Here is a 12,872-nt window from a genome sequence, read left to right on the forward strand (position 1 = left end):
AACTTTGGGGAGGAAGTGGGAGGGGAGCTGTTGCATTGTGGTAAACTCTGGTCAATGTCATGAGACAAAGTATATGTAAACTGCTGTATGGAAAGTGAATTTGCTCTGTAAATCTTCACCCAAATCACAATAATAAAATAAATAAAATAAAAAATAAAAAGAAATATACTGGTTCTTTTTCTCTGAGCCCTATTTGCTCATGCACTTGCATGGGTAATGGCAAATGTCAGCGGAAAGTCCAGATGGATCATTAAACAGGACCTGGGAAAAACAGAGGAGCCCTGGTAGCATAGTGGTTAAGCATTTGGCTGCTAACTGAAAGATGAGGCAGTCTGCTTCCATAAAGATGACAGCCTTGGCAACCCTATGGGGCAGTTCTCCTCTGTCCTGTCAGGGCACTGCGAGTCAGTATCAACTCCATGGCAGTGGGTGAGGAAGAGCAGGGGCCAGTAGAGGGCCATTGGAGGCTCAGAGTCAACACAGGGAGCATCTGGCTGGGAAGCGCAGGGTACCACAGGATGTTGAATGTAGCCAAAGTCAGCAATGGGTGAATGGGGATCCAGGGATCTCCTGGACATGCTAATCTTTCCCTCTTTCTGTCTTATGTTCTGTTCTAGGAAGGAAACACGGGCATGTCACAGGTGTGAGCTTTTCTTTGGGCACGAAGTCTACACACACGTGCCTTACGCTAAATGGATGGATTTGACTCAATGCATTGACTAATGTACCTGGCGTGTCTATACCAAGCCCCGTCGCTAGAAATGGACATTATATTGGGTAAAGCGGAGGGTCAGTGAAAAAGAGGGAGACCTCCAGATGGATTGACACAGTGGCTGCACCAATGGGCTCAAGGATCGTGAAGTTGGTGCAGGACTGAGCAATGTTTCATTTGGTTGTGCATAAGGTTGCCATGAGCTAGAAGCAACTTGAGGTCACCTCACGCCACCATCGAGTACCACTTCTGAGTCTGACCCAGTGCTAAAGCTGAAGCAGGTTATCATCAAGGGGTGAGGGCATTCCTCAAGTACCCACACGGTTAACCTCTAAAATCCCATCCATGGGAACAAGAAGTTCCTGGCACCGTGAGACTGCATTGCGACTGGATTAGAGCTGCCAGATAATTCAGGGAGGGCTTCCCTTGTGGGGAGGAAATCCAGGATTCGAGCAGGAATTTCTGGCAAGGCTGGAAGGGAGAAGGAACAGAAAATGCAAAACGCTAGAATATTTTCTGTTCCAGCCAGTGGGAATAGAAAATGCCGAAACCCCATTACTGGCGGATGGTGGATGAGTCCTTCCAGGCACTCTGCATTATTTTCCTTTGCTATGTGATAGTGTGTCTGTTTTTAATTCCTGCCAGAGAGCACTTACAGCATTAGGGGTTTCACAAAGTATGGGGACGTACACTCATGCTGGCCCAGAGGGTGAGACCAGACAGCATTGTTTCACCTCAGGGGGATCTAATCTCAGAAGAATTAGGGACAACGGTTGCCTCAGTGTTCAATGGGTGGATTCAGCTCAATCCATTGACTGGTACTACTGTGCCTTAACAGGCCCCTGTGACCTACAGTCCAGGCAAGGGCTGTGGCTCACTGTTTTCAAACTGGCTTTAGTGGCAAGGTGGACATTTAGGAACATCCTTTCATCTTAATTGTCTCATTTGCTTACTTTCTTAGGACAGGTGGAATTTTCTTTTTTTAATTTAGGCAATTTTCTTTTTAAATTAGAGTCAGTTCCGACTCATGATGGCTCCACGTGTGTCCCCACTCATGATGACTCCACATGTTCCCACTCACGGTGACTCCGCCTGTTCCCACTCATGGTGACTCCACGTGTGTCCCCAGTCATGAGGACTCCACCTGTTCCCACTCATGGTGACTCCACCTGTTCCCACTCACGGTGACTCCACATGTTCCCACTCATGGTGACTCCACCTGTTCCCACTCACGGTGACTCCACGTGTGTCCTCACTCATGGTGACTCCACATGTTCCCACTCATGGTGACTCCACGTGTGTCCCCAGTCATGAGGACTCCACCTGTTCCCACTCATGGTGACTCCACCTGTTCCCACTCACGGTGGCTCCAAGTGTGTCCTCACTCATGGTGACTCCACATGTTCCCATTCATGGTGACTCCATGTGTATCAGAGCAGTACTGTGTTCCATGGAGTTTCCAAGGGCTGATCTTTCAGAAGTAGATTGCCAGGCCTTTCTTCCCAGGCACCTTTGGGTGGACTGGAACCTACAGCCTTTTCGTTAGCAGTGGAGCAATTAATTGTTTGTGCTACCCAGTTATAAACATTTTTAACAATGGTTTCATAAGGGATGAAGGTGACTCGATTCAAAAGAATTAAGTAAGCAATAGTGTTGATGTCGGTGGGTATGGTAAGACAAGGTGGTATCTGAAGTGGAAGATGTCCTGATGTGAACTCCTGGTGGTAGGTGGTGGCTCCAGGCCTCTGTGTGGAGCCCATGGAAGAAAGCTCATGGCTGGTGCTTTGGCCAAGGAGACACGGATGCTGGAAGGGGGTGGCATTGAGAACAAAGTGCAGGTGGAGGAGTGAGTGCTGCTCTCTCTGTCCCAACCTGAGCACCATTGCCAAAGGACAATCCAGGTTCCTGGTGAGCACTCACCAGAGCAGCATGTCCGAGATGCAGGTGGCATGCTACCCCTGAAATGCCACCTTAGCCACACAGTATCAGCTTGGTTCATTGTTTATCTGAATGTAAAATATCAAAATATGAAACTGCATTGTTTTACAAATTCAAAGCTCATGTACAACTCTCTACCTTTGCCTTCAAGTGGATTCAGGGTTAAAGAGACCCTGCAGGACAGAGCAGAGCTGCCCCATATTCTTTCCAAGACTGGCTTCTTTACAGGAGCAGACTGCCAAATCTCTTTCCCTTGGAGTTCAAACTGCTGACCTTTAAGTTAAGAGCCAAGTGCTTAACTACTGTGGCACCAGGGCTCTGAAGCACAGCCTAACCATGAAAAAAAAAAAAAAGAAATTAGACAAATCCCAATTGAGGGCTATTCCACAAAATATGTAACTGGTTCTCCCCAACACTGTCAAGGTCATAAAAACAAGGAAACTCTTCCAACCCAGAGTAGCTCAAGAGATATGACAATGACATGTAATGTAGAACCCGGAAACAGAGGAAATGATGTTAGCTAAAAGTCAAGGGCGATGGCACATAACAACAAAAACAACAACATGGGATCATGGGTTGTAACAAATAGGCCATGCCCATGTGAGACAGAGAGCTTGAGAGGACAACGGTTACCTGCTCAGCTGTGAATAGAAAGGATGGGGGTTTGAACTCTGTGGGGGAGCTCCTCTCTGTCCCATGGGGTTGCTAAGAGTTGGAATCACCCCGACAGCACCCACACCAACGTGAGGTGGCACAAACAGGAAACCCCCGACAGCACCCACACCAACGTGAGGTGGCACAAACAGGAAACCCCCGACAGCGCCCACACCAACGTGAGGTGGCACAAACAGGGAAACCCCCCAACAGCACCCCAACAGCAACAGTGTAAGATTTACCAGCAGGGAAAACCAGGTGTGTGATGAAAGGAACCATCTGTGCTGTGTTCACTTTTTCTTTTTCTGAATCTAATACTGTTTTTTGTTTTGTTTTGTTTTCTTTTCTTTTCTTTTTCCTTAAGTTTGAAAAAGCACAATGCCTTTGTGAAGGAGACATGGTGTGAACAGTTTGGGCAATGTGATTGATCATCTTTATAGCGATGTATCTGAGTGAGATGCCTGTCTGTGACTTTGAGGTCATATATGTACTGGGGGAGGAGGCGCGGGACACTGGGAGGATGTCGTTAAGGACCAGGAGAGCTGTCTGTTTTTATTTAGTAATGTTTTCATTATGATTATCTTTATACAACATGTGGTGAGATTGATAACTGCAAAGTCAAGTGATCTCTCAAGGCCGCCCAGGTGCTAGGTGAGAAAACGGGTGGGCTCTGCTTGCACTCTTGGGTACCAGATCATTTAGATTACAATCATCATCTCTTATGCAGAAGATGAAGGACTTGTTTACACAGGAAATAAAAACATATCCTCCTCTTCCAATGTGTTCCTGCCTTCGCTGTGAGGTGTCTCTCAATTCCTTCAACTATAGCAGGTAAGGTTGGAAAATGACATTAGGCTGCGTGGCCGATGAATCAATTGCTAATCATGTTGAAACCAATTGCACGATGGTGTGGAATTGAACATTGTTCTGTATGGCTCATCTTACTGAGCTATTCGGAAGATATGAAATACCAGACAATAATAGTGTTGGACAACTACACAGATTACCGTGTATGTCTATACCGCATGCATGATGGAAGGCTGTTTGGAGCCGTGTACCTGAGTGCATCACACACACGTGTTAACAGAAACCCATCCATCTCTGCTGCTGTCTGTGACTGCTATGGGCATTGGGCAAGATGCCCTGTGCCATTTTTGATCCCACACCAGCGTGGAAGCCAGCCACACTTTTCACGGTCTTTTTAGCCCAGGGGTGTCTGTGGTGGTGTCTGCAGCTCCCCCACAGAAATAAGCCAGAGACTTAATATTCTCTGACATTCTGCAAAGGAAATTTGCAGAGTGCCAGGTGCTGTGGGGAATTTTAATGTCCGATGATACATGGTGGATGATCCAACCTGGGATAAGTTTTGGAAGTTCACTTAGATTTCCCCCAGAGGGTTTATTAATACATGCTCTGGTCTACGGGCTTGGTCCTATAAATCAGATTGTATTTAGCTCTGTTTGAATAGAGCTGTTGTGTCTAATCCTATCATTGTTCCTAGACCTGCTGAGGAACCTCTTGAAAAATGTATAGAAAATGAAGGTTCTATGTCAGTACAATTTGTTTTACCCCCAAAAAAACTATCATTCTGGTTGCATTTCTTCTAAGACTGATCTGTTGGTTCTCTGCCAGTCCTCGATACAGTCGATAGCCTTCACCAACACCACAGTTCCATGAACCAGTTCTTCCGTCCCCCTTTCCCATGATCTTTGTCTCCGTGTAGTAGAATTAATGTGGCTGAATGTGTGTGAACTCACTTCCAGCTCTTACCATACACCTGCTCCTCAGAAACGCTGCTGACAGTGCAAACAGGGAGAGGGCTGCCGACGTGTTGGATGAATCTCGTTGACATTCAAGATTTCAAGGAGAGCATTGTGCAGTGTGACAGGGAGGTCTGGATTTGCAAGCACAAAACAAAGTTTTAGGTCCAATGGTGCTAGACAAGACATTTCCTCAGACAGAGCAGTCCCTTCCAATCACCACAGCAGGGGAAGAGACGTGGCTTGGGTTCCCTTTTCCACTCCTTCTCCTTCTCCAGGTGTTGTGGTAATCAGTGAAAGGAACATGTCCCTTTCCAGACCAGTCTGTCCTGACCTTGGGGTGGGGTGAATTCATTTCTGCCCGGGAACCCTAGGACGCTCTTGGGATGTGAAATCTCATCCATGTGGATTGGTTACACAGATGATGCTTAGGGACGAAGAGGACTTCAAAGTCACACATCACTGGTTTTCCATCCTGAGCTTGTAATCCAGCCCCCTGCACCCGCCAACGACAATGGAATCACCATTCTGGGGAGTTGCTGCTGAGTGAAAAGGATGCTCCTTCCTTCCTGCTCCTCAGGGACAGACTCCCAAGAACAACACAGGACTGGAGTAGTGAAGACACCCCAGCTGTCCAGTGACATTACAACAGGCAAAGAGCTGGTCATTGAGCCTGGAAAGAAATCGCAAGGGCCCAGGGAGGAGGCTGCTGGCTGCAGAGAAGCAGGTTGGAGGAGGTCCCCCCCCCCCCACGTCTGCACCTGTCCCTCCAGAGGCTTCCTTGGCTGTTGCCAGTCACTTGGGTTTCATGGGACTTGCTAAACCCATAATAGATGCCCCTTTTAAGCTCTCTCCAATTGCTTCTGTTCCCCGAGAGCCCTCACTCCCAGGTCTCTTTTAAAGCAGCTCTGCCTTGGAGATTGGAGTCAGCAAGCACCACGACATGCGGCTAAAGAGTAAAGTCATCTCCCAAAACACGTTAAATGACCACTGCCACAAAAAAGGGGTGAAGGAAGGCCGTGCCGGTCCAGCGTGGATCCAAGGAGCTGATGCAGGGACACTCCTAGTGGGCCGTTCACCTGTGACCTGCCCCACCTGAGCTCTGTCTAGCTGTGGTTTAGAGTGCAGGAGGTCTGGGATGCCAGAAGGCTGTGACTGGGCTGTGACTATGATGTAGGAGCAGTGTGGCCACCTGTTCTTCATGCTTGTCATCCATGGCACCACCTCCACCACCACAGTGACCATCTCCACCACCACCCTTGATGTAGGCCCCACTCCCTTTTCTAGCAAACATCTGCTCATTCAACACAAGGTTAATGAGTGCTTCCTAGTAGCTAGGCCCCGTGGATCAATGACATTGGCCATGATCCCAGCCAACTGTTTTGCACACCTCCTAGATGCTCAGGAGGCCCAGTGATACAAATGATTAAGCACTTGGCTGCTAACCCAAAGATTAGTGGTTCAAAACCATCCAGGAGCTCTGTGGGAGAAAGACCTGGTCATCTGTTCCTGTAAACACTACAGTCCAGAAAACCCTATGGACAGTTCTACTCTTCTCTATAGGGTCACTATGAGCTGAAATTGCCTTAACAGCACCTAACAACAACAACAATAGATGCTAGCCACTGTCCCAAGTGCTATCCATGTTTTAACTTGTGTAATCCTCAAAGAACCCCAGGCAGTGGTTACTGTGAATGTCCCCCACTTTACAAATGAGAAAACTGAGGGTCAAAGACATGCAGTGACTGGCTCAAGGCCCAGCATAAAACAAAAAAACAAAAATAAGCATGGAGGGACTGGGCAGGACAGGCTGGTGTCAAAAATGTCCCAATGAGCCTCTCTTAAAAGGCCTGGGACTTTGGCCTGGACTTGAAGGTGCTGAGCCATGCGTCCCTACCCGTAGCAAGCCCTGCTATCACTCAGCAATGCTGGGATCCAAACCACAGAGTAATCACCACGCATCACCCAAGCGTGCAGGTTCAGCATAAACCCGAGGGGCAAAAATTGTGCCTCTAACTCTGCTGAAAAGATGATGTCGCCTCTCCCCTAGCAGCCTGGGTTGGGAATTATCACTGAGGTTTCAACAACTTCAGTTCAAAAAAGAAATAAAAATAATAAATAAAATTCAGAAGCAAGATTTGCTGGGTGGTCCTTGTATTTATTCTGCTTTGTGATGGCGGACGGAGATGAGAGAGGGAACAGGAAGTTGTCTCTGGTTCTGATCCTTATAGGGCCAATTCCCATTATTGACCTCATCAAAAATAATCCTTCTTTTGTTCACTTATTCAGACACTTATGGAGCTTCTAGAGTATGCAAGGAGTGCCTGTGTGGTGCAAAGCTAATGTCCTCAGATACTAACAGAAAGGTTGGAGGTTCTAGGCTACCCAGAGCCATCTTGAAAGAAAGACTTGGCAATTGACTTGCAAAATATCAGCCGCTGACAACCCTACAGAGCCCAGTTCTACTCTGACACACACGGGGTCACCAGGCTCCAAAGGGACCTATAGCAACTGGATGACACTTCAGAGAATGGAAGGTGACTCCGAATTACATGGAGCCCTGCTCCCAATAAGACCACATTCCAGTGGAGGAGAAAACCAAACCAAACCATTTGCCTAAACAAACAGAACACAAGGGGTTGGCATATGTGTGCTGTGAGAAATGCCCAGGAAAGCTTTCAGGACCAGGGTGCGCACACTGCTTCACCTTGGAAGTGAAGCTGCTTTGGGCTGAGCAGGAACAGACGGGAAGGGCATATCGGAACGAAGGCCCAGCAAGAGAAACAGCTCACAGACACAACAATAAGGGTCCTATTTCAGAAAACTGAGTCTTTCCATTCTGTGGGGTCGTAGGGTGTGTGAAGGGAGAAGCTGGAATTAGATCCTTGATTGTCAGGCTGTTGTTTTTCTGGGGTGCCCTCCAGTCACTTCTGATTCATGGTGACCCCATGTAATGAAGTAGAACTGACCCGTACAGTTTTGTAGTGGCATCTTTATGGGAGCAGATCACTAGGTCTCTCTCCAAGGAGCCACTGGGTGGACATGACTCTCTGACCTTTTTTCTCTGACTCATGTCAGACCCCGTGTGTTGCTCCATTGACAGAATAGAATTTCCCCACAGAGTTTCTTGGCTGTAATCTTTAGTGAAGCACTTTGCCAGATCTTTCTCTTATTGAGTTGCTGGGTGGGTTTGAACCACCCACCCTTTGGTTAGTGGCCACACATTTAACCATTGTGCCACCCAGGCTCCTTCCAGCAGTGATTAGAGGTCAACAACAAGCCACTGGGTTCCTTCTCTCCAAGGCTGAGCTCTCTGTTCTCCATGTGTCTGTGGCATTTTTGAAGTCCTCACTGTTGGAGGTGTCATACCTCTCACGGTTAATGATGTGCTCATGTATTTTCCCAGCAAGACCCAAGGTCCTTGGAGGCAGCCTTCTTCCTCACTGAGCCTGCATCTCCCACAGAGCAGAGTGCTCACATCCGGGTTGTGACCGAGAGTCAGGAGGGCTTCAGGGACAGTAGCCCCAGAATCAAGTGTAAAGGAGGGATGCTATAGAAGTAGATGGAGTGCTCTAGAAAATCCTGGCCTGAGAGGCTAATATTTGAAGAAGCTCCTCAAGGCACAAGGCTGAGAAAGCTTGGGGCCATATTATGAAAATGATGGCTGGGGCAGAGCTTTGAGATCTTAGCAAGAAGCTGTGGTGTGCAGACCCTCTCTGTTCAGCTGTGCACAGGAAACGTGGAAGTCTTGAAGGAATTCCCACCAAAGGAAGCATTAGATGTTCTGGGGCTTATGGGACCAGGCCAGGCCCAACCACTTTCTAGGAAGTGCTCCTAGCTGTCCAAAGATAAGGTGTCTGTGTCACTGACTCAGTGTCATTGAATATTTCATTGAATATTTGGGTTCATTCTTTTAAAAATAGAACATCTAGATTTTCCAAATGGTAGGGGAGCTTCTGGTTTTGTATGGAGTCATCTAAGCTTTCCAGCTGTGTTTAAACCCCCTGGTGAAATAATGATTTTTTTATACTTCTTTAATTATTCACATCTCAGCAACAAATCTATTTTTTAATGACATTTTTATGTTAGGACAGTTTAAGATTTCCAGAAAACATTGCCCAGGTAGCATAGTGAATTGGACATACCCCACACCCACTTTTCCTCATTACTGACACCCCATATAAGGAGCCCTTGAGGCACAACAGTTAAGTGCTGGACTGGTAACTGAAAGGTTGGTGGTTAGAACCACCAGTGGCTTCACAATAGAAGACACGGCCGGGCATCTGCTTCCGTGAGGATTACTGTCCAGGCTGGAGCAGTTTTAACTCAGTCACATGGTGTTGGCATGAGTCAGAATTGACTCAATTGCACACAACAAGAACAACAGAGTCAATGTGGAGTTCCTGCTAACTGGAAGGTGGGCAGTTCAAGTCCACCCACAGGGGCTGTGGGAGAAAAGGCCGGCACTCTAATGCTGAAAAATCAGCTGAGGCATAGTCCCTAAGGCATCTGACTGCTAACCAGGAGGCCGGCGTTCAAACCCACCTGGAAAGAAGATTGGGCGAGCTACTTTCATAGAAACACTACCCCAGAAACCCAAGGAGGGTCACTATGAGTCTGGACCGACTCCATGGCAGTGAGTTTGGTTTTGAAATCTCTATGGAGCACCTTCTATACCAACCCACATGGGATCACTAGGTGTCAGAGTTCACAGATCAGCAACTGTCTTTTTTTAATGTTATGTGCAGTAATCAATGAACCAATATTAATTATTCTTATTAACTAGAGACAAGCTTCATTCCGTTTTCTGGTCCAGGGTCCCATCCAGGATTCACTGCCTTTAGTTGTCGCATCTCCTCCTGGCTTTGACTGTGCCTCAGACATCCTTGTTGCGGATGACCTTGAGAGCTGGGAGGAGCTCTGGGCAGGTGTTTTGAAGACTTCCTTCCCACTGGGATTTCTCTGATTAATTTCCTCATGATGATACTGGGGTTGAAGAAAAGAGGAGTAAAGTGCCAATCTCATTGTGATTGATCAATATGACTCACCAGGGCTGACACTGACCGTGACCTCCTGGCTGGGCAGAGTCCGTCAGTTCCTGCATTGACAAGTAGTTCTGGTTTCCCTCTTGACATTCTGTCCTCTGTGCAAGGCAGTAACCGTGTGCAGCTCACACACAAAGACTGGGAGTTGGGCCCGCCTCCTTGAGGATGGACCATATACGTAGGGTATTTGGGACTTTCTGCATGGGCATTTTGCCTGTTCTCCCCTGTTTATTCTTTATACAGTAATCTGACTGTGCAATGGTGTTAGAAACCGAGATGTGCTGCTAGTGTGGTCGTTGCTCCAGGGATGCCCTTGCTTCTAGGCCTGCTCAGCTGAGAGAGCAAGAAAATAACTGTGTGTATGAAGCCTGTGTATGCACAGACCCACAAATGTCTTATACATAACCATCTTGATCTTTCATAAGCTAAACATTGGTTTATACTGATGTCTCCAACTCAAAGCCATCACCATATTGGCCATTCTAGCCTCCCTCCTTTGCTCGCTGTAACTCCTGCTCCCACGGGACACCCCACGTGCAGAGGAAGGAGACACTGCCTGCTCCTGCACCACGCCCATGGTCAGTTGTGGATAAGATTGGTATTCTCCACAGGGTTTAATTGGCTGATATTCGAAAGTAGACTGTCAGTCCATCTTAGTCTTGAAGCACCACTGAAGCCTGTTCATCATCACAGCAACACACCAGCCTCCACTGACAGACAGGTGCACTGGCTGGGACTTGAACCCAGATCTCCCACACAGAAAGTGAGAATCCTACCACTGTACCACCAGTTACGCCCACTTAGCTGTGCTTCACAGTCACAACAAACACTTGGGTAGTGAATATCTTCCCTTGAGCTCTGTAAGGTTCTGGTTGTGAGCTGTGTACACAGGGACTTGCTAGCCACACTTTATACTTTCTTGGTATGTCTAACAAGCAGACTTTTGAGTGTGTTTACTAAAGGATGTGTTTACATGTACAGTTCTAACATGTCCTCATGCTTCGTCTCACTGGGCCATTTCCCAGCCACTGTGAGCCCCTCTCGGTGGGGCCTCATCTGGACTTTCTGTGTCATCTCGCTGTTTTCCGTCCTCAGCCCTGGGCTTTGAAGTATGTGTGGGTCTTACCTCTCTTCCCTCTCAGCTGTGTGCTGTCTCACGTTGTTGTTATGTGCCATCGAGTTGGACCTGACTCATAGTGACCCCTCCTTGGGCTTCCAAGGCAATATCACTACAGAAGTAGATTGCCCGACCTTCCTTCTGAGGAGTGGCTAGTGGATTTGAACTGCCAGCCTTCTGGTTAGCAGTCAAGCACCTTAAGCACTAAGCTACCAGCTCCCATGCTGTCTCATAGATCTTAAAATAAATAAGTCATGCCTGTCTCTTTCTCTGAGAAGGCAATTGCTCCCACCATCAACTTGTTCCAGGGCTTAGGGAAGCTAGGAGGTCTGATTGCTTAGTTAGGTGTAATTTTCAACACTCATGCTGATATTCCTTCCCCCAGGAATTGGAATAATGAACACGGAATGCCAAGTGCATTACCTAGCTGAAGTCAATGCCAAGATAAAGTAAAACTCAAGCTACTAAGAAAATGGCCCAGCAGAGACAACACAGCCCTGTGTTTTCCTTCCACGGGATGTGGGGCATGTTTTCCTTCCTAGTCAGCTGTTCAGGGCAATCTACCCCCAGCCACTGTCTGTGGGGGGTTCAAGGAAAACTAGAGCAACATGGGGCTTTTATGATTTTAAATTAATTCCATCACACGTTAATGTTGGCAAATGTCCTCTCTTCCCTAATTGATAATTGTGTACCAATTAATTTAGTTCTGAGGGTCATTCTCAGATTCTAACCATGTTCCTCTCATGTCTCCAGAGGGTCAGATTCATAACACAGCTGCCAAATTGCATGCTTGTTTCTCCTGGAACCCCAAGGCAGTTATCCAACAAGGGACAGATTGGATGGTATTTCATTAGCAGCTTCAAAGCCAGCTCAATGGTGAGCTTTCCTGGGTGGGCACGTTCTCCTCTTCTTGAATTTCTGTGGCATTTTCTCACTCTCTCTGCCCAAACTTGAATTCATGATCTTCCCAAACAAACCATGTCTCCTCTCACCTTCTCTAAATGGGTGGATTCCAACCCTCCCTTAGGTCACCAGGAATCATCTTTGCTCCATCCCTGTCACCCTGTCTCCAGCACTCACCACATCCCCTCAGCACTCACTCCCCTTAGCTCTCCCACTGGCCTACTTGTGTCTGCCCCACTGTTCCCTGCTTCGCCAGGTGCACATCCCTTCTCACTGGAGGAGTGTTGTCTCCTAACTGCACCCTCAGACCCCAGAGTGTTTCCTCACCAACCTTTCTCAGCACTGCAGCTTCTGAAATGTCACCAATGCCTGAGACAATGCCACTGGGCACACTCACTTCTGGATTGAGTTGCATCCCTTAGAACATTTGCAGGAATCCTAACCCCTGTGCTTCTGTAAAGGAGCCCTGGCAGCACAATGGTCAAGTGCATGGCCGTTCCCATTGGAGAGAAGGCCTGGCCAGCTGCTCCTGTAAAGATTCCAGCCTAGGGCACCCAATGTAGCAGCTCTGCTCTGTAGCACATGGGGTCGCCATGAGTCAGAGTTGACTTGATGGCACCTACCACCACCCCAGAGCCTAAAACAGACAAGGAAGGATCTCCCCGAGGAGATCTCTCCAAGTCTGGACTGCCGCCACCTGAATTGTAAGACCATACATTTCTCTTCTTTCATGACACTCACTG

This window comes from Orycteropus afer, unplaced genomic scaffold (assembly GCF_000298275.1).
Source record: "Orycteropus afer afer isolate SDZICR_OR568_19922 unplaced genomic scaffold, OryAfe1.0 scaffold00582, whole genome shotgun sequence".
Taxonomy (NCBI): Eukaryota; Metazoa; Chordata; class Mammalia; order Tubulidentata; family Orycteropodidae; genus Orycteropus; species Orycteropus afer.